Here is a 23,306-nt window from a genome sequence, read left to right as displayed (position 1 = left end):
CAGTGTACATCATACTACTATCAAAATCAAGGGGCAGGTGTTATGGCATACCAGGTTAAGCCAACACTCGGGATACGTGCATCCCAAATTGGAGTGCTGGTTTGAGTCCTGGGTGCTCTGCTTGCCATCCAGCTTCTTGCTAATGCATCCTTGTAGGCAGTGGATGAAGGCCCAATGAGTAGGTGCCTCCCATACACATGGGAGACACCAGTGGAGTTACATGCTTCTGGCTTAGCCTGACCTAGCCATGGCTGTTTTGGGCATTTGGGGAGTAGACCAATAGATGGAAGATCTTTTATCTCTTGCTTTGTTTTTCTTGCTCTTGCTCTCACTCTCACTCCACTTTTTAAGTAGATGAAAATAAACAAACAACTTTAAAAATCTATATAGTGAGTAAAACTCTTATTCTGTTGAAGGGCTCCTATATTTTTGAAATTTTCCATCTCTTGATTAAGTGATAGAAGTTATATGCAAAGCTGTTTGAGTCAAGTGTTTTACTTATAGAGATATTTAAACCTTTTTCTTCATAATGGTTAGTGGTTAAAGGATTTTTTAGGCTTTCTGTTCCTTTTTGGAACAAGTTTAATAAGTTACAATTTTCAAAGAACTTGTCTATTTGTTTCAAATTTTCAAACTTATGACAGGCAGAATTTTCAAAGTATTATCTCATATTTTGAAAATATTTATTTGAAAGTACATATTTGAAAATATGTATTATTTTCTTTTTTAAAAGATTTTATTTATTTATATGAGAAGTAGAGTTACATACAGTAAGGGGGAGAGACAGAAAGAGACATCTTCCATCCGCTGGTTTACTCCCTAAATTGCTGCAATGGCCAGAGCTGTGCTGATCCGAAGCCAGGAGCTTCTTTCTTCTGGTTCTCCCATGAGGATGCAGGGGCCCAAGCACTTGGGCCATCTTCTACTGCTTTCTCAGGCCTTTGCAGAGAGCAAGATTGGAAGAGGAGCAGCCGGGAATAGAACTGGCACCCTTATGGGATGTATATGCCCATATAGATATGTATGCCCAGTGCCACAGGCAGAGGATTAATCTACTGTGCCACAGTGCTGGTCCCAAATATGTATTATTTTTCTATAACATTAGCTCATTTTTTTGTTAATTTTGTTCATTTGTACATCCTTGAAGAATTATTTTTAATAACTTTAAAGGGCAACAATAATGTTATATTAGTCAATTCTCTGAATAATCTCCATTAATGCATCTATAAATGTACCACTTATGTAGAATATTATATGCATGTGGCTCTTAGAATGTTGAAAATTAATTATTACTATTGTTTATTTTTCATGAGAGATCATTCCAGAATTTTGTCAATTTTATTTGTCATGAAAAAGCTAAATTTGTTTTTGTTGATCCTTTGCTTTTTTCTACTTTTAACAATTTGTTCTCCTCTACTATGTTCCTCCTAACTTTATATTTTTTTCTAACTTTCTAGTTTAGATACTTTGCTTATTGGTTTTCAATTTTTTTCCTAATATAAACACTTAAAGCTTTTTCATTGTTTTAGCAGTGTTCCAGGGATTTTGATGTTTTATAATTTTTATGACTACTTAGCTTTTTTCCCTTAACTGCTGAGTTATTTTAAAATACACCTTATAAATACACAAATACATTTATTTTCAAAGTTAAACTTATTCTTGTTTCTAGTTGTTCTGTGATCACCAACATTATCTCTGTGGTAGAGATTATCTGACATGTGCTGAGACTTTAACTGTGGTCTCATATAGGGTAATTTAATGTCACATGTCTATTTGAAAAGATGTGTATTCTGTAGTTGAAGAGTGTGATATTCAGGCAAATTAGATCAAGATTATTAGCTCTGATGCTCAAAACTTTATTCTTTGTTTCTTATTGCACCTCTGACTTTTCATCTTTTATTATTTTGAGGTTTCCTTGCATGTATATTTCAAAATTTTATAAAGGATCTGCTGGTCACAAAATATCTTCATTGTTTGTCCAAAAATTTTTATTTTTATCCCTTTTTTTCCTGAGGAGTAAGTTTGCATGTTACCAAATTCCAGGTTTTTATATTTGAAGATATAATTGCATTTCCTTATTGATTCCGTTATATCACTATTAAATTCTGTTACTTTATAGGCTATCTGCCCTTCCTTTCTTGTTGATTTTTTTTTTTTTCAGACTTTCAGTCCCTTTAATTAGGAGCTCGGAGGAGAAGACAGAATGGCAGGCGGGGGGAGGGCTGGGTGGTGCTTCTTGAGCCCCACTCAGCAACTGGTCAGTTCTCATCCTCTGGTAGCTGGATCTTGCTGGGATCGAAGCAGTTGGATTCCATAAGGGGGAGGCCATTGGCCTCTCGGTATTTCACAAGCCTTTCGGCTTCCCTGTGCGCCCATTCTTGCATCCTGTAGTCTGGCAGATAAGCCACAAACGTGGTGCCAAGGACCAGGACAATGGAGAAGCCAAAGAGAAAGACAGTTCACATGTTCCAGAGGTCCACAACAGGGTCCTTGTCATAACCATGGGAGTCCGGGTTCTTCTCATAGAGGTTGTCGTCCTCGGGATCTGGGTCCTCCTGCCAGTGTATGGTCGGTTCTTCAGGCCGCTTTCCCGCCACAGCGGAAGGGGCGACCACAGCCCTGGAGAAGCTGGATTGCCAGCGTGCGCGGATGGCCGGGAGCGCTCGCTTAGCCGCTGCGGCCCAAAAGCGGCGAGCGCACAAACCTAACATCCCGGCCGCCATGACGAAGAGTCTTCTTGTTGATTTCAATACATCCTACATCTTTGGTGTTCTGAAACTTTACAATTCCAATGCTAGGTTAGTTAGTTTGCATAAATTCTGTTATGTCATAGTGTGGTATTTAAATCTGTGGATTCGTCTATTTCTGGAAAATTTATTGCTAACCTTTTTTGGAATAGTACCTATCTCTCTATTGTCCTTTACTGGATTTCTCATTAGAAGTGTCCTGACAAGATGCTTTGACTGGGCCTATGGATTCCTTTCTGTACAAAGTGCCCAAAAAAGACGGCAAGTAAGGCTTGAATGTCGGTCCATCCTTTGCTTGTGAACATGCCCATGTCTCCAACAGTGCTCCTCTTTTCAAATTTTTCTCAAATATGTTTTATTGGCTTCTTGTGGTTCTATATGCCAGACCATTTTGTTTCATCTTCCACTTCTCTAAACTTTGTTTTCTCATTTTTCATCTGCTTATATTCTGTGCTGAGAGAAATTTCCTAAGATCTGTTTTCCTTTCTCTGATTAGTTTGTTCAGCTGAATTTAATCTGCTGTTGAATTCCTCAAAGGTTTGTTTTCAATTGATATTTTTTCCACTTCTGGAAATTTTGTTTCTTTGTTTGGATCTATGTTCTAATTTTAGTAGTCTTCTTCTTTTTTTCTTTTTTTTTAATTAATGCCTTTGATTTTATCCTCTGTCTTCGAGCACAATAAAACATGTTTATTTCTTATCATTAATCCTGCGGTTTGTAGTTATAGCATGTGTTACATTCTGTTGTTTTCTTACACTGATTCTTATTCATCATGACTCATTTTCTTCAATATTTTGAGACTGGATTCATATTTTTTAAATTTTGAATTCATATATCTTAGAGATTTATCTGTGAGAATTCCCTGACATCTCAATTGAAGGTGAATTTCTAAAGAAAGAATATACATTATGTAGTATATATATGCACACACACACATATTTGTGTGTATGTGTATGTATATGTATTTATATATATTATATATAATTATACTTTGAAGTATATGTATATTTATATATAAAAATATATATTTTTCTTACAAATATCTGGATAGCTACTTTAAACTACACTCATATAGATGCCTTTTTGAACACTGCATATTTAAATCCCAATTCTTTACAAAGGGCAACATTGTGATTATACATTCTCTAGGAAGACTTTCTCCTCTCCATTCAGCATCAAATCCAACATTGATGAATATCGTCACTATCTTTTTTCAAATTTTTTGGTCTTCTCAGGCTGCCATAACAAAATATCATCCTGAATAACTTAAACAGTAGAAACTTATTAACTCACCGTTGTGGAGAATGGGAAGCCCACAGTTAAGGTGCCAGCAAATTCAATTTTGGCAGGACTCCACTCCTGGTTTGTGTATGACTGCCTTCTCACTATGACTTCATACAGTTTCTACTTGTTGTGTGCATGCAGTTCATGGAGATACACATATACACACACAGAGTTAGAGTGCAGAGTGAGGTAGGGGGAAGCTTGCATCTGCTTATTTACTCCACAAATATCTGTGGGATCCAGTGCTGGGCTGAGGCTGAAGCTGGGAGCCAGGAACTCAATCCATGTCACCCATGTTGGTGATAGGAACCAGCTACTTGAGTCATCATCATAGTCTCCAAGGGTCTGCACTAGCAGGAAACTGGAACTGGGAGTCAGAACAGGAAATTGAACCTAACTGCTCTATTGTGGAATGAGGACATCCCAAATGGTGTCTTAACTGGTAGACCAAATTCCTAGCTTCACTAATCCTATTGGATGAAAGCCCACCTTTATAACCTCATTTAACACTAAATACTTCTTAGAGTCCCATATTCAAATACAGCCACACTTGACAGATAGGGTGTTAATATGCAAATTTTGAGGGGGAGTCAAGCATTCAGTATATAGCAATAGGATAGATATGAAAATACTTCAAGACGAAAATGGAATTAAAAGATAAAATTATATATGTGCAAAAATATTTTAAATACATGCAGAATTTTCCCCTGATACTTGTTTTCCATGAACTTTTTGAAGACCCTTCACCCCTTCAGGGTGTCTTTTTTTTTTTTTGCACTAAAGTAAACTTATCTTTAAATTCCATTTTCCATAAACATTTTGAAATACCTTGTATTTTATTCATGGACTGTTTCAATGATGCTATGAGATTTTAGGCTCCCAGCTTTATACAGGGTTCTTTTTTCTGACCACTCAGCTAGTATAAGTTTTTAACTAAATCTAGTATGCCTGTGAGACCATTAAATGTAACTGTTTAAGAATTTGTGAATAGAAAATGTACCAGAGGAGCTCTTGGCTTTAGTACTTAGTTCCACTTCTAAATTTGTTTTTGACTTTTAAGTATTTACTAAAGATTCTATTCATATGAATTATTTGTTAAAATATTTTTATTTCACCCTTTATTTTAAACATTTTACACTTACCATATATTTTCACACTTACCAAAAACATCTTCTGATTATATAACAAACTATTTTGAAGTGATCATAGCTTAATGATTATGATAAAAATAAGAAAGAACTTCTAAGATCAATCCCATTCACAATAGCCAAAAAATAATCAAATACCTTGGAATAAACTTAACCAAGGATGTTAAAGATCTCTACGATGAGAATTACAAAATCTTAAAGAAAGACATAGAAGAGGATACCAAAAAATGGAAAAATCTTCCATGCTCATGCATTGGAAGAATCAATATCATCAAAATGTCCATTCTCCCAAAAGCAATTTATAGACAATGCGATACCAATCAAAATACCAAACACATTCTTCTCAGATCTAGAAAAAATGATGCTGAAATTTATATGGAGAAACAGGAGACCTCGAATAGCTAAAGCAATCTTGTACAACAAAAACAAAACTGGAGGCATCACAATGCCAGATTTCAGGGCATACTACAGGGCAGTTGTAATCAAAACAGCATGGTATTGGTACAGAATCAGATGGATAGACCAATGGAACAGAATAGAAACACCAGAAATCAACCCAAACATCTACAGCCAACTTACATTTGATCAAGGATCCAAAATCAATCCCTGGAATAAGGACAGTCTATTCAATAAATGGTGCTGGGAAAACTGGATTTCCACGTGCAGCATCATGAAGCAAGATCCCTACCTTTCACCTTACACAAAAATCCACTCAACATGGATTAAAGACCTAAATCTACGACCTGACACCATCAAATTGTTAGAGAACGTTAGAGAAACCCTGCAAGATATAGGCACAACCAAAGACTTCTTGGAAAAGACCCCTGAAGCACAGGCAGTCAAAGCCAAAATTTACATTTTGGATTGCATCAAATTGAGAAGTTTCTGTACTGCAAAAGAAACAGGAAAGTGAAGAGGCAACTGACAGAATGGGAAAAATATTTGCAAACTATGCAACTGATAAAGGGTTAATAACAAGAATCTACAAAGAGATCAAGAAACTCCACAACATCAAAACAAACAACCCACTTAAGAGATGGGCCAAGGACCTCAAGAGACATTTTTCCAAAGAGGAAATCCAAATGGCCAACAGACACATGAAAAAATGTTCAGGATCATTAGCAATGAGGGAAATGCAAATCAAAACCACAGTGAGGTTTCACCTTACCCCGGTGAGAATGGCTCACATTCAGAAAGCCACCAACAACAGATGCTGGAGAGGATGTGGGGAAAAAGGGACACTAACCCACTATTGTTGGGAATGCAAACTGGTAAAGCCACTGTGGAAGTCAGTCTGGAGATTCCTCAGAATATAACCCTATCATTCAACCCAGCCATCCAACTCCTTGGAATTTACCCAAAGGAAATTAAATTGCAAACAAAAAAATGGTCTGTACCTTAATGTTTATTGCAGCTTACCTGGAATCAACCTAAATGCCCATCAACAGTAGACTGGATAAAGAAATTATGGGACATGTACTCTATTGAATACTATACAGCAGTAAAAAACAATGAAATCCGGTCATTTGCAACAAAATGGAGGAACCTGGAAAACATCATGCTGAGTGAAATAAGCCAGTCCCAGAGGGACAAATATCATATGTTCTCCCTGATTGGTGACAACTAACCGAGCATCAAAAAGGAAACCTGGTGAAGTGAAATGAACTCTATGAGAAACAATGACTTGATCAGCCCTTGTCATCACTGTTGATGTACAATTTAATACTATATCCCTTTTAGAATTTTTGTTTGTTCTACTTAATACCATTGATTGAGCTATGTAATTACACAGTTATTCTTAGGTGTTTTAAGTTAACTGAAAAGTGATCCCTGTTAAATACAAGAGTGGGAATAAGAGAGGGAGGAGATGTACAATTTGGGACATGCTCAAGCTGACTTGCCCCAAATGGTGGAGTTAGAAATGTGCCAGGGGATTCCAATACAATCCCATCAAGGTGGCATGTACCAATGCCATCTCACTAGTCCAAGTGATCAATTTCAGGTCACAATAGACCATAATGATAGGTCTAAGAGTCAAAGGTATCACATAAACAAGACTAGTGTCTGCTAATACTAATTGATAGAATCAAAAAGGGAGAAAACAATCCAACATGGGAAGCAGGATACACAACAGACTCATAGAATGGCAGTTGTCCTAAACAGCACTCTGGCCTCAGAATCAGCCCTTAAGGCATTCGGATCTGTTTGAAGAGCCCATGAGAGTATCTTAGGCATGGAAAGCCAAGACACTCTGGCAAAAAAAAAAAAAAAAAACCCTAAATGAAAGATCTCTGTGAGTGAGATCCCAGTAGAAAGAATGGGCCATAAAAGAAGGAGATACATTTCTCTGAAGGGAGGAGAGAACTTCCACTTTGACTATGGCCTTGTTGAAATAAGATCAAAGTCGGTGAGCTCAGGGGGCTTCCATGGCCTTGGCAACTCATGACTAGAGCCTGGGGAGATTTCTGACACCTTAAACAAGAGTGTCAATTTGTTAAGTCAACAACAGGAGTCACTGTGCACTTACTCCCCATGTAGGATCTCTGTCCTTAATGTGTAGTTCAATGTGAATTAATGATATGACTAGTGCTCAAACAGTATTTGGCAATTTGTGTTCTGTGTGGGGGCAAACTGATGAAATCTTTACTTAATATATACTAAGTTGCTCTTCTGTATATAAAGATAATCAAAAATGAATCTTGATGTGAATGGAATGGGAGAAGGAGCGGGAGATGGGAGTATTGCAGGTGGTTGGGAAGTTATGTGGGGGGGAAGCCATTGTAATCCATAAACTGTACTTTGGAAATTTATATCTACTAAATAAAAGTTAAAAAAAGAAACAAAATAGAAAAATATGAATACTAAAAAAGAACTCCACAGTTGTACTCCAATTCTCCCCACAGTTTGCATTTTTGATCTCTCTATATTGCCTCTTAGCATTAATGTGGCTATTGGTTTTCATCATTCTAAGTCTTCATACTAATACTATGAATGGATCATGCCTTGCATTTAGTATTAGAGTCTTCTGAAATTATTTATATGGTTACTCTTACCAGTAAGTTTTTGACCCTTTGACATTTTCTACTTGCTCATTAGTGTTTTTTTCACTTTGAAGAACTCCTTTTAGCTTTTCTTGTTGGGCAGAGCTAATAGTGATATAGTCTCTGAGTTTTTGCTTATCTTGAAATATCTTTAACACTCCTTATATCTGCAGGATGACTTTGTTGAACATAATATTCTGTTGAAATTTTTTTCTTTCAATATGGTATAAATCTCATCTCAATTTCTTCCAGTCCATAAGGCTTTTGCTGAGAAGTCTGAGGTTAGGCAAATTGTGACACCATTATGTGTTGTTTCTTTATTCTCACAGTGTTGAGAATCCTCTCTTTAACGTTATAGATCATGCTTGTGATATGTCTTGGGATAGAAATGATTTAATTAAATCTAACTGGATATTCTTGTACTTGGATACTTTTACTTTGTTTAGGTTTGGAAAGTATCTAGTTGCTATCTCTTTGAATAAGCTTTCTACTTGACATTCTCAACTCACTCTCGAACCCCAGTAACTTGGGAAATTCTGTTTGTAACACTTTACTAAATTTCCCATTAATTTTTCTCATTCTTCTTGATTCCTTTTTTGTCATCCAATTGTGTGTTTTCAAATAACTTGTCTTTGATCTCACTAATAATTCTGTTTCATTTAGTCTACTATTTATGACTTCTAATACATTTTTAATTTCACTTACTATACTTTTCAACTCAAGGATTTCTGTTTTAAATACTTCAATCTCCATTCTGTCTGTTAAGTCTCCCTATTAGAGTATTGAGTCATGTTTTCTTAAAGTACATTGAGTTTCCATAAAACAGAAATTCTAATTCTCCATCTAAAAATTTGCAGATATCAGTTCCTATGTGATTGGTTTCTCTGGTTGGTCAGGTCATCATACCCTCAAAGTTCTTGATGCATTTTGGTGTGTTATGTTGTATATGCATTGACAGATTAGATATTCATTCCAAACTTTATATTCTTGCTTTGTTTGCACCTTTCATTCCAGAAAATTTAAGCAGTTGGCTTCTTTTCTCTGAACCAATGAAGTCTTCTATTTCATCACTAGATGGTGCCCTATGTTATGGTTTGCCAGAAGTCTGCTGTTAGCATATTATTATTTCAGCACTAAAGGCTGCCCCAAGGCCAGGTGTGTAATAATTCCATGGTTAGTATATTGTTAAGAATGAGCTTGACAAGTGTCTAAAAAGGGTAGTCTACTCTCATAAGCCTCTTCCTGGGGTTAGGATATGTCCAGATGCATTCACCTCAGTCACTGGGCTGTATTCAGGTGCCACAGAATTCATCTAAGCTCTTGGCCTTAGTGTGGACAAGCAAGCCAAGCTCCTATGTGATGACTTTGTATCCAACTTCCTCCCCCACCCAAGGCACTTGTTTTCTCCATGCTGTGTTCCATGGAATTTAGGGAGAACTGAAGTGGATAATTTTTTTTTATTTTATTTTTTTTGACAGGCAGAGTGGATAATTCTAATAACACAATGCTAGATCACATTCAGAGTCCATAGGGCATAGGGAGAAACCAATACTGCCATGGGCTTTCTCTGCTGTCATAGACATGGGCCCTATATAATTGTTACCAAGCACAGATTATACTGGCTTGGTTATAAGTTTGATCAACTGGCATTATGAGTCTCTACCTGGCACTGTGGTGGATCCAAAGAGTCCATCCACAGAAACTAATATGGGTATAGGGACCACTAGCACTGAGTTCTAAGAAAGTCCTCTGCTTACTTTCCTCTCCAGTCACTGGACTGTTACTCTTTGCTGTGTGCCTGTAGACTGGGGAGTGATGGTAGAGGAAATATCTTGACCACTCAGGCTGACACTAAGCTGGGTGATACCTGAGTTTCATAGCTTTGGGACCATGTGTAGTCTCAAGGATGCATGCCAGAGTTGTGCGTGACTGTCGAAAACATGAATCTGTTCCACCAGAGTGCAGATATTTTGCCTGATGTCTGAATGGGTGATGAGGTCTGGGCTTTGGCAACATCTTTGGGATAGACACTTTCAGTTTTATCTATTGCTGGATCTTGCTGTGGCATGCCTTGCACTGAGCTCCAAGGCAAAAATTCCATGCTCACTTTCCTGCCTTTCTCCCCAGGATTCTTGCTTCACTGTCTTCCTGGGGTTAGAGAAGATGTCCTGGGGGCATTCACTTGACTGTGTGGCTAAGAAGGATCCAGAGGCTCGGTACTGGCTTGGAACAAGGGTCCTTGGGTTCGGTCTTATGCTGAGTTTCTCCCTGGCAAACCTGCCACTCTGTTTGAAGTCTAAGGACTAGGCTTAATCCTCTTCTTCCCCAAACAGGAGGACTCTCTTTCCATATAACCCTCTTTAAGGTTGGGGTAAGGATAGAGGGCTATTTATTCTTTCCAGCCTTTTTCTGTGCATACTTTATTATTATATTAAAGCCAGGCATTGTAGTCCCTAAATTGGTTTTCTTGGCTGTTTGACAGTGATTTGATGTTGAACACCTGTCCAGATTTTTGTCTCTGTGGGGACTCAATCACTTAACATCTTACTCAGGTATACCATTTTGCTCCACCTCTTCATCAATGTATCTTTATATCATCTGGTTTATATTGAGTGTACCTTATTGTCTCAAAATGTCATTTTCAAATGTGTTCAAATCTGGATCCAACAATGTCCATATTGCCTTTGTTGTTGTATCTTTCTTTTAAATCCCCTTTAATCTGAAAGTCTTTTGTTTAATGATGCAAATTACTCATTGAAACTAAGTAGTTGCCTAATAAATTTGCTTCATTGTGGCATAGAAAAATCTTTCATTATTTTTCATACTTACTATAAACTATAAAATAGGTATAAAGGCTGCATTATATTAGATTAAATTTCTTTGGCATAGAAACTTCAGAGATAATGCATGTAATTTATACTGCATCAAATCAGAAGGCACATGTATCTGAAATCATAATTTTGGTGATATAATTATTGATCAGTAGTTCATGTTTTCTTATTCTGAATCTAATAAATTTCCTCATTAATCTTTCACTTAATGTATTTTACCATCATTGAATGACCATTTCCTTTTTTTTTGTTTTTTCAACAAAGCTTGCAAGTAGGTGATTTTCTAATTTCATAATTTTCTCTGTATTTATTAAATGGAAATTTTTAATTTCTTTTATGGATGGGGATATTAAGTGACTCAGAATTTCAGTCTGTGCAGGAGGAAGAAGGAAAAAATATAATTCTTTTTCATTACCAGTGGTCATAGCAAATGGTTCCTATGATAGCTGCCTCCAGTGAAATAGTTTTTGTTTCAGGTTTCTGGATTTGTAATTGGATGCTTCAAGTTGTTTTTGTAAGGACAAAGAATATAAATAGAAAATATGTTATCAATTACACTAACCAAATCACTAAAATTGGGGTTAGAATTTCTTGAATCCACGAAAAGTTGTTGAACATAGCAGTTTCTAGGATATAAGCAAATACCTTCATATTGATACAAGAGTGGTTCTTGATTTGTTGAAAATTCAAAATTAAATTTACCATTACTTTACATCCTATTCTAGTTTTAGTTATGCCATTAATTTTTCAAGTCCTATTTATGCTTTAAAGTGAACGTGATTTCTACAATTCAATAATTTTCCAATAAAAAATATATATCTCATCCTCTCATCTTCCTGCCTTTATCTGTAGAATTTGAGTCAGGATAAATAGCAATCCTCTTTCAATATCTACTCAGCAAAGGGTTAATACAGGTAATAAAACATTTTAGGTCTTGATAATAAGAGTTATAGAGAGAGAGAGAGAGAAGAGAGAAAATTAAAGGTCTATGAAAGTAAATTTCTTACCCTCCAAAGACAAGATTGATGGTACTTTAAGCAATCTGAGAATTAATGCTTTGTCAAAGCATTGATTAATATGGCTATTTATCTTCCTGACCTTATATTTTATCAATATCTTATTATGTGGAGAAATGAAGACATCAACATGGTACAAAAAAAAAAACTTATTTAAAAGGCAAATGGGTCAAGTTTGTATGAACTAGCAATTAAGAAAATAATCACAAACACATCATGGGACATGATTTAATTACATAGGTTATTGCAAAGAAAGATGCTGCATTAATGTGTTTAACAACTACACAGGGCATATTGTGATTGCAAACCATTTATGATAATCTGCAATAAATATGAATAAATGAATGGAAAAGCAAGTATATTATAGAAATGAGAATCTGAGGTAGAGACACTGTAAGGTATACAAGATTTGGCCATATTAATTGTCAGTATTATTGGGGCTGGTATTATGGGACAGCAAGTTAAGCCACTCCTTGGAATGTCACATCCCGTATCAGAGTGCCAGTTTGAGTCTTAGTTTATATGCTTCTGATTCAGTTCCTACTAATGTATCTGAGAAACAACAGATGATGGTTCAGGTACTCGAGGTCCTGCCACACATGTGAGAGACTCAGGTGGAGTTCTGGTTTCTTGCTTCATCCTGACCCAGCCCTGGATGTTGCAGTCATTTAGGGAGTGAACCATTAGATGGAAGCTATTTCTCCCCTTCCCCTTCTCTCTTTCTCTCTCTCTCTTCTTGCACTATAACTCTGCCTTTGAAAAAAATAAATAATCTTTAAAGACTGATCATCAATAGTAAAATATAGACAGCTAATATATAATTTAAAAGAATTATTCCATTTAGCATTTCTAAAGACAACTATACATTAATATTAAATAGGATGATATCATGTGGCAAAAATGTTAATATTCAGTTATTTCCCTGACAGAAAGGTAAGTATATAAAAGAGCTTATATGTATTATATATTTTGATGAACAAATATATATTTACATAAGACAAAAGATATAAATATTCAACATGGATATATATTATGGGACTAATAAAGTATGTGTCATGTCATTAGACCAGCAGCACTATCACTTGGTAAGTTTTATATATGATAAATAACTAACGTGAATAAAAGCAAGCCAGTAATTATAGCAGTCATTCACTCACTCTTTTACTAAGCAGGCACGTCAACTATCATGTACCAGATTTAGCATGGTGGCTCAGCTGCTTAAGCAACTTTTTAGGATACCCACATTCCATATCAGAGTTCCTGATTTCAAGTCATGTCTCTGTATCTGATCCAGCTTTCTGCTAATGTGCATCTTTGTAGGCAGCAGATGATGGCTCAAGTACATCGGTACTTAAATAATATTCTTTTGTCCTGGAGGACAACTTTCCCTAGGAAAAAGCTTTTCCAAATAGATAACTTTATTTATTTATTTATTTATTGACAGGCAGAGTTAGACAGTGAGAGAGACAGAGAAACGTCTTCCTTCCATTGGTTCACCCCCCAAATGGCTGCCATGGCCAGCGCACTGCATCTATCCGAAGCCAGGAGCCAGGTGCTTCCTCCTGGTCTCCCATGGGGGTGCAGTGGCCCAAGCACTTGGGCCATCCTCCACTGCCCTCCCGGGCCACAGCAGAGAGCTGGACTGGAAGAGGAGCAACTGGGACAGAATCCGGTACCCCAACCGCGACTAGAACCCGGGGTGCCAGCGCCACAGGCAGAGGATCAGCCTAGTGAGTCGCGACACCAGCCGAATAGATAACTTTAGATTTGAGTTTAGAAGGTTGAATACAAGGCCGGCGCCGTGGCTCAACAGGCTAATCCTCCGCCTTGCAGCGCCGGCACACAGGGTTCTAGTCCCAGTTGGGGCGCTGGATTCTGTCCTGGTTGCTCCTCTTCCAGGCCAGCTCTCTGCTATGGCCCGGGAGTGCAGTGGAGGATGGCCCAAGTGCTTGGGCCCTGCACCCCATGGGAGACCAGGAGAAGCACCTGGCTCCTGGCTTTGGATCAGTGTGGTGCGCCGGCCGTGGTGGCCATTGGAGGGTGAACCAACGGCAAAGGAAGACCTTTCTCTCTGTCTCTCTCTCTCTCACTGTCCACTCTGCCTGTCAAAAAAAAAAAAAAAAAAAAAAGGTTGAATGCAAATCTAACAGCTGGAGCAATGGGGAATAGCCATTTAAAATAAAAATCTCAAGAACATTTGAAGAGACAGGAAATTATAAAACAATGTGCGGTGTTCAGGAAGTGAAACTTTGTTTTGTATGATTAGCGTAAAGGGTTCATGAGAGAGTAGCAGAAAATGATCTCCCATAATGAGATGGGGTCAAGATGGGAACATTGAATGCTGTGAAAAGCATCTTGGGCTTATTAGCTCCAGTGTCTACAGGTGTCCAACAAAGTTTTGGATGTAGTTTTATGTAGTTACTAGTTCTACAGTCTTGGGGGAGCAATAAAATGAAGGTTGAGAGACAGTGTAGGCAGAGGAATAGTTAAAAAGAATTGCAGAGTTAATAGTATATGAGTTAAAGTAGCAATAGTAGTAGCAATAGTAAGAATGCCCCAAAATGTGACAATTTTGGAGTTTTTTAGAATATAGAATTGGATAGACCAAGGGATCAGTTGAGCCTCATGTGTTATGGAGGGAAATAATCAAGAATTATTCTGAAACTGGCTAAGTTGGGTAGATTAAACTGGCATTATGTTAAGAAGAGTTGGAAGAACTGGTATTAGAAGGAGATTCTCTGAGCTTGTTGGTTTCAAGCAAGTTGAGATTTAAGGAGACCATGCTCTTAAAACTGTATTTATGAACTACGTGAAATTTGTTCCCTTTTTATAAGTCAAATTTTTTTTAAAAAAGAATACACTGGAAATACCATGAGGAATAGAGTATAGAGATATATTATTGCCATAAAACCAATAATTTTAGAAGGGAAGCATCAAGCAAGCCATTTGGGATTTGTTTAAGGTTGATTATCTTTTGTTAAAGCAAATGATAATCTTTCTAGCTGTAAGAAATACAGGAAGAATCTTTGAATATGAAGCAAATATGTTCATCTAAAATATAAAGAAGCTCAACAAACTTTTGATGTAAATTTTCATGATACAGAAATGAAGAGTTTAGCATTCATATTATCATGAAATGTGGTGAAGGGTACATATACATATACTCGTGTAAATATATCTTCAATTTTTATTGAAAAACAGAAGATAGAAGAATTTGGGGAATTTGGGAACTTCAGAGAACTTTAAAATCAGTTAACCCCCTCTAGAAAATGAAAGTTAAAGTAAAGTGAGTGTTTTTAAAAATTTACTGACAATCCCACTCCTGGGAATTTACCCAAACCAAAAGAAATCAGCCTATGAAAGAGTTATGTCTACTCACCATGTTCAATGCAACACAATTCACAATATACAAGAGATGGAATCAACCCAGATGTCCATCAGTGGTTGACTAGACAAAGAAATTATTGTATATATACACTGCAATGTACTACTCAGCTGTATAAAAAAATGAAATCCTTTCTTCTGCAACAAAATGGATACACCTGTTAACCATTATACTTAGTGAAATAAGCCAGCCCCCAAAACACAGATATCATATATTTCCCTGATCCAAGGTATCTAATAGACTACCTGAAATGTAATGGATTAGAATGAAATAGTCATTTTGAAATTTGATGATTGTTTATAACCCTTGTCTCTTCTGTTGAGGAACCGTTTTTTTTTCTTCATACTATTTGTTGAACTCTTGTACTTAGTGTAGGGTTAACTCTATGATCATTAAGTAAAATGAAAACAGATCTTTGTAAAAAATTAAGAGTGGGGGGCTTGTGCCATGGCTCACTAGGCTAATCCGCCTGTGGTGTCAGCACCCCGGGTTCTAGTCCTGGTTTGGGTGCCAGATTCTGTCCCAGTTGCTCCTCTTCCAGTCCAGCTCTCTGCTGTGGCCCGGGAGGGCAATGGAGGATGGCCTAAGTGCTTGGGCCACTAAACCCACATGGAGACCAGGAGGAAGCACCTGGCTCCTGGCTTCAGATCGGTGCAGCACCGGACAAGGCAGCCATTTGGGGGGTGAACCAACAAGAGGAAGACCTTTCTCTCTGTCTCTCTCACTGTCTGTATCTACCTGTCAAATAAAAAAAAAAATAAATTAAGAGTGAGAATGTGAGAGGGAAAAGGAGGATGTGTTGGAGTATGGGCAGGAGGGGAGTAGAGGGGGAAATGTCACCATATTCCTAAATCTTTATATATGAAATACACAAAACTTATATAACTTAAATAAAAAAATGAACATTAAAAATTTTACTGACAGTGTGCTAATTCAACTACCATTATTCACTGACACTATTTGACAAGCAAGATCCCTCCCCATTCGTGATTTCATTCTTTTCTTTACAAGCTCCTTGATAGGTAAATTTTTGGCCAGTTTCTTAATTGTTAAAAATAAAATTTAGAAATAAATGACACTGTTGACAGCATCCAAATAGTCATCCAGAATTTTATGATCGGCCTCACATGCTACCACAACTGGTTAAAGTTAACTTTGGAGCACCAGTTGCTTCAATTTCTCCTCTTCTTCCTCCCCTCGTCCTCCACCATTCTGCCTCTTTTTCCTACTCTTTCTTCTATTTTCTCTTTCCCTCTCCCTCTCTTCTTCTCCCCATCCCCAACCCCTTTAGCTATTTTTCTACCATATCCACCAAAGTAGACTGAAATTATTAGTTCAGGTCATTATTGAAATATGGAAGAATGTCTTGTAGTTTCAACTTTTGCTATATTTTTAAATATTTGAAAAGATTACTGAATATTTAATAAAAGCCCAGCATGTCTCTTTCAATAACCATTTCATAAATGATTGTGAAGGACTAAATGTTATCAGGAGTACTGAGTCACAAACTTTGATGGAAACCTGTGAGCTAAATCCTGTGAATAAATGACAATAATAGCTAGAGTCATTCACAGCCTTGTTTGCCTTTAGTTAAGCCAATGAAAGCTGAGCACAGAAAAGGCTTTTTGTATATTAATAAGGAATAGATTTCCAAGATGCACTACTAATAGAACTTGATTTATATATTTGTGACTTTCAGAGAAAAGTGTATTTATAACACTGTGAAAACAAAACAACTTTAAATCAAAAGCATGAAGTGTGGTTTTGACTAGTAGCATCTGGAAAAAATCAATTCCTTTGCCTATAATGTTTCTAAGCAACCACAAATTGGAGCAATGTAAAGATAGTTCATGGGAAGTTAAAGCTATAATTCTTAGATTTCCATAACTTTGTATCTGCTGTAGAGCAAACACACTAAAAGCTAATTTATACATTGTTTTTTTATTTATTAAATACAAATTTCATGTGATATCAAGTCCTCATAATATTTTGCAAGCAAATGGACCTTTTTAGGAGGTCCAATTTAAGCCTTCTTTGTCATGTATAATTATAATCTGCATATGTTGTCCAGCATAATTATTTTGTGAAATACATAGCAACACAGAAATCATGGTTTTATTAATATGATAAAGCTGTGAATTTGCTAACACACCTGGATGCTCTCTGAATATTTAAAATTTTAATTGAATTGAATCCAGTTATTATCAAACAGTATTTCAATGTACCTTTTCACAATATGAATCTAAAAGTAAGTCATTAGTTTTTTCCTTTTGCTGTGTCCCTATTTGCATTTTATCAGATTAATTTAAATGTAAATATATTTTATACAAATTACCTCTTAAAAATCCTTAAAAGTAAATCTCAAAAGACTGCCATCTAACAAGAAGAAAAACAGACTTTCTTTAGGATACTAATGTAAACCCATTTTATTATTTATTATTTTTCATAATGAATTCCTTTATCTACGATTGGTTTTTATGCTTAAAAACATAAAATCATAGAATAGATGAGAAGAAATGAAATATATCATCAGATATCATGCAGAAAAATTTCTTTTGTCCTATAAATTTAGAGTACATTTACAAAAATTTCTCAAATAATAGTAGAGAATTTCAATAAAGGATGTTAGGACTTTTAGATTAGATACCCAATTGAACTAACTATGATACAGAAATATTATTTAATTCTTTTTGAGGAGGAGAGAGTTTAGGCAGATCATGTTCAGCCATTATTAAAAAAAAGTTAATTGGGGGCCAGTATTGTGGCACAGCAGATTAAGCTGCCACCTACAATGCAGGCATCCCATATGAGCACCAGTTAGAGTCCCAGCTGCTCCACTTCCTATCCAGCTCTGCTAATGAGCCTGGGAAGGCATCTCAAGATAGCCCAAGGTGTGAGACTGGAATGAAGCTCCTGTCTTTTGCCTAGCCCAGCCCCAGCTATTGCAGCCGTTTGGGGAGTGAAGCAGAAGATGGAACATCTCTGTCTCTGTCTCTGTCTCTCTTTCTCTCTCTCTCTCGCTTCCCCCTTTCTGTAACGCTGGCTTTCATATAAGTAAATAAAGTTGTAGAAAAAAGTTAATTAATCTTATGCAGTACTATCTCAGTTCTCACTAATGAGTAACTATACTACGTTAATGTAAAAGATTCCATATGCATTTTTCAGTCTAAAAAGAGAAGCATGTTTTCTGAATTCTTTATCTGCAAATAGTAAAGTATTGCTATATTAAAAATGCATTTTTCCTTTTTAATGAAGTAAAATGATGGCTGAAAGAAAACCAGTAGAAATTAATGATGCCTAATTTACCTCTTCAGATTTAAAGCTATTGAGAAACTTTGGTCCTTTGGACATTAATAGGCAACTGGATTTATAAAGCAGCCAAATTGGAAAGTGTGAAAACTTAATTCAGGATGTAGTAGGCACATTTCCCCGTTAGCCAGCCTGGAATAAAATAGACCCCCTAGATGTTTTTCTCTCCCAACCTGCCCATATACATATGATGCAATTAGATTTTTTTTTTTTTTTTGGACAGGCAGAGTTAGTGAGAGAGAGAGAGAGAGACAGAGAAAAAGATCCTTTTTCCATTGGTTCACCACCCAAGTGGCTGCTACGGCTGGCATGCTGCGCCAATTCGAAGCCAGGAGCCAGGTGCTTCTTCCTGGTCTCCCATGCGGGTGCAGGGCCCAGGCGCTTGGGCCATCCTCCACTGCCTTCCTAGGCCACAGCAGAGAGCTGGACTGGAAGAGGAGCAACCGGGACAGAATCTGGCGCCCCGACTGGGACTAGAACCCAGGGTGCTGGCACCGTAGGCGGAGGATTAGTCTAGTGAGCCATGGCGCTGGCCTGCAATTAGATTTTATTGGCACTTACTAGCAATGTCAGAATCCAATGTTTGGCTTTGGGCTTTGGTTTCTTCATTCTGTATAATTTCATTTCAGCAATGTCTTGAATGTCTGTTCACCTATAATTTGAGATCTCCCAGATGATTAAGATGCTCACATAAACAAACAATTAATATTTGAGGAAATAGATTTGCCCTGATTGAATATACACAATTTTTAAAGAACTCAAAACATCACATGGTACTCCATAAATATACAATTTTTTTGTGTTAATTACAAAAAACAGATTCAGGCACTGGTTCCCAGAAAGTGATACTCTTATGAGAGAGGATGGATATATATATTATTAATAATAACGTGGAAACAGCACTTTGGTGTAGCGGGTAAAGCCACTACCTGCAGTGCTGGCATCCCATATGGGCGCCAGTTCAAGACCTGGCTACTCCACTTCTGATCTAGCTCTCTTCTATAGCCTGGGAAATAAATAGAAGCAGACCCAAGGTCTTGGGCCCCCGCACCCACATGGGCGACCTGGAACAAGCTCTTGGATCCTGATTGGCCCAGCTCCTGCCGTTGCGGCCATCTGGAGAGTTAACCAGCAGGTGAAAGACCTCTCTTTCTGCCTCTGCCTCTCTATAACTCTGCCTTTCAAATAAATAAATAAAAATCTAAAATAATAATAACAGCATGTCTGTTTGTCATAGTGGTACAGGAAGAAATTAATACTTTTTGCGACCTTGTAAGGCACCATGCACTGCAGTAAGCATTTCATCTCCACCGTCACATTGTATTCTCCCAACAATCCCATGTATATAAGCACTTTCCGAAATCATGCATTTAGTTATAAGGATGGGAAGACTCGGACACAGGTCTGGCTGTCTCTCACTCCAAACTTTCTACCATTAACCTGCAACTTCTATTATTTCCAATTGGGGGAAACTGAGAGATTCTTCAGAGTGGGTAGTTTTGTTTACTTTTTACACTTTTTAAAGATGTATTTATGTATTTAAAAGAGTGTGGGGGGGGGGGAGAGAGCGAGAGAACAAGTGAGAGAGAGAGGGAGAAAGGGAGAGAAACTGGTCTTCTGTCTGCTGGCTTATTTCCTTTATATCTGCAACAATTAGGTCTGGGCTTGATGAAAGCCAGGAGCTGGGAGCTCCATGTAGGTGGCAGGAACTCAGGTACTTGGGCCATCATCTGCTGCCTCTCAGGCACATTAGAAGGAAGCTGTATTGGAAATGTGTATAGCCTGGACTTGAACCAGGCCGTGGGTATCTCAAGCAGCAGCTTAACCAATAGTAACACAATACTCATCCTGAAAGGGTGGTTTTCAAGATGTAATTATATAGTTTATATTTTTTGTTTTTAAATGAGTAACACTTCAAATTTTCACAGGGATTTTAAATACCTTATAGAGCTGAAAACAATGCAGAATACAGTACTACCCTATGTCATTGTCACCCTTAAAGGAGAGGCAGCTCAGATCTGTGGAATGAAGTGTTAATGTCTATGAATAGGTTGGATTTATCAAGCTGCTGCAATATGCATATAAGGAAGTGTGTTATTTGCCAGGAAAAAAAAATGGTTTCCTTTTCCATTCAATATTTTTATATTGTATTCTTGAGAGGAGATAAAACCCTCCCTTTTCAGCATTATCATAATTATTCATTGTATTATAATTTTATAATTAAGGCATGGATTCAAAAACTTGTTTTGGTCAGCACCTGAGGTCCTAGACCAAGTTAGATACATTCTCTGAAGTTTAGTTCCTTCATCAGCAAGATGGATGATAAAGTTTACTGCCCACAGGTTGGAAAGATTAAATATACCATCATGTACCTAGGACATGATCAGCACTCACGTTCCATTTCCTTTCTCGAGATTCTCAGACTGTGTGATGCCTGTTAAGAATGTGCTGGAGTTTCTCAGTGTAGGGTCTTATTTGTTTGATCCAGCAGCTGTTATGGCACATAATAAAATTGGCAAGGATCTGTTTTTATTACTTCAACCATGTCTGTCGCATGAGGCTCATTTAATGTCTCAGGCATTAAATGTTCATTGAACAGTGAACTGACTTTTTTCAGTTGAAGTGAATGAGGCTGTGTTTTTTTTGTATGTTTGTTTGTTTGTTTGTTTTGTATGTGTGGCCTCTCCCCAGCATACACACCCTGAAATAAAACTGTCTATGACATTGAGCAAGTTACTTAGCCTCTGTAACCCTCAGTTTCCTCACTGGAAAAGTAGAACTTAAATATCAGTCTCAAAACATGGTGTTAACAAATAAATGAGAATTGTGATTTTTTTCTCCATCTTCTTGTTGAGGGCACTGAAAATTTGTAGGAATCCATCCTTTTTATGAAAAACGAGCACAATGATAAGAAAGTGAGTTCCAAAACATCAAACCCAGGTTCCAACCCAACTTCACTGCATGGAGCTGGGCTGACTTTTCTGGAGCTCTTTTCCCTAATTTCTAAGTTAGAATAAGAAATCATTCCTGGACTTACAGCTTTGTTTATTAAACTAAATTTATTGAAGTTTTATGAGAAACATAAAATACTTGACATATTTTAGTATAAAAATACAAAATTCGGAAGGAATCAAATTGAAGATTTCAAATGATGATTTTGAGTAATGGGGCTGAAACATGATTTAACAACAATGCAAAGTCATCACAATGTGAAAAGTTACCCCTATATAGAAAAATAATTCTTTTTAATTTCAACAATCAATAATTTGAGTACCCAGTAGTTGTCAGGAGTAATACTAGAGATGCAAAGAATTGGTAAAATATTTATATTATATTATTATTATTTTTTTTGACAGGCAGAGTGGACAGTGAGAGAGACAGACAGAAAGGTCTTCCTTTGCCATTGGTTCACCCTCCAAAGGCCGCCACGGCCAGCGCACCGTGCTGATCCGATGGCAGGAGCCAGGTGCTTCTCCTGGTCTCCCATGGGGTGCAGGGCCCAAGCACTTGGGCCATCCTCCACTGCACTCCCTGGCCACAGCAGAGAGCTGGCCTGGAAGAGGGGCAACTGGGACAGAATCTGGCGCCCCAACCGGGACTAGAACCCGGTGTGCCGGTGCCGCAAGGCGGAGGATTAGCCTGTTAGCCTGTTGAGCCGCGGCGCCGGCCAATATATTATATTATTGATAATACATTTTTAATAGTAGTAATTTTAAGAAGATGGAAGAATTGTACAAGCATGATACAAGAAGTTGGGACATGCTGAACCAAAAGGTAGAACAAGACATTTTGGCAGCAGAGCAGACTAGCAATGAATATTCCATGTTGAAAGTTGATCAGACCTTCTATCCCATTGCAGATGATCAGAGTTGAGAGTGGTGACGTTGCGTACTTTTACAGTTTAGGATCATTTTCAAAATCACTAGCTGCATAGGCTATAACCATACAATAAAAGCACCAAACAACATTGGCAATCTTGGATCTAGAAAGTAAATTACCTGTCTGTGTCTGAAACCTTATCTTTCCTATTTGCATTAACCAAGAAAAGTAGATACAGGTTACATGTAAAGAAAGAAATGTGTGCCTCTTACTGATTCTGATCACAGCTGTCTAGAGTATAAAGAAATAACTGAAGGAATAGATAACATATATTCACAGAGACTTTGAACAATTATCTAGTGCTTAAAAGGGGCTTGCAAAACTCCACTTTATGGGCTCCAAATGTCCTACTGCTGGTTTTTGAAAAGGTTTATTGGAACACAGTCATTCATCTATGGCTGCCTTCCTATTATAATGGCAGAGTTGTTTCAGAGATCAAATGGCCTGTGAAGACAGAAATATTTACTATCTTATCCTTCACATTTTTACAGAAAATGTAAAGAATATGAAGAAAATGTGGAAAATGTGTAAAAGGTGAAAAACTTGTCTTACCCCTGCCTAAAAATTATCTGAATTCTGGTTTTCAGATGAAGTAGAAAAAATTAACTGTAAAACAAACTAACACAGACCTACAAGCATACACACTTACAACACATGTAAAAATAT

At 37.1% G+C, this 23,306-nt stretch overlaps 1 protein-coding gene and 1 pseudogene across 1 annotated transcript in view; one reads left to right on the top strand and one right to left on the bottom strand.

Moving 5' to 3' along the window:
- DLG2 (discs large MAGUK scaffold protein 2) overlaps positions 1-23,306 on the top strand; it is a 2,175,716-nt gene that overhangs the window by 1,188,653 nt on the left and 963,757 nt on the right. The window lies entirely within an intron of this gene.
- On the bottom strand, positions 2,155-2,723 carry LOC133763316 (NADH dehydrogenase [ubiquinone] 1 beta subcomplex subunit 11, mitochondrial-like; annotated as a pseudogene).

Source organism: Lepus europaeus, chromosome 7, assembly GCF_033115175.1.
Source record: "Lepus europaeus isolate LE1 chromosome 7, mLepTim1.pri, whole genome shotgun sequence".
Taxonomy (NCBI): domain Eukaryota; kingdom Metazoa; phylum Chordata; class Mammalia; order Lagomorpha; family Leporidae; genus Lepus; species Lepus europaeus.
Note: the sequence above shows the minus strand (reverse complement) of the source record. Positions and strands in the feature narration are given on the sequence as shown.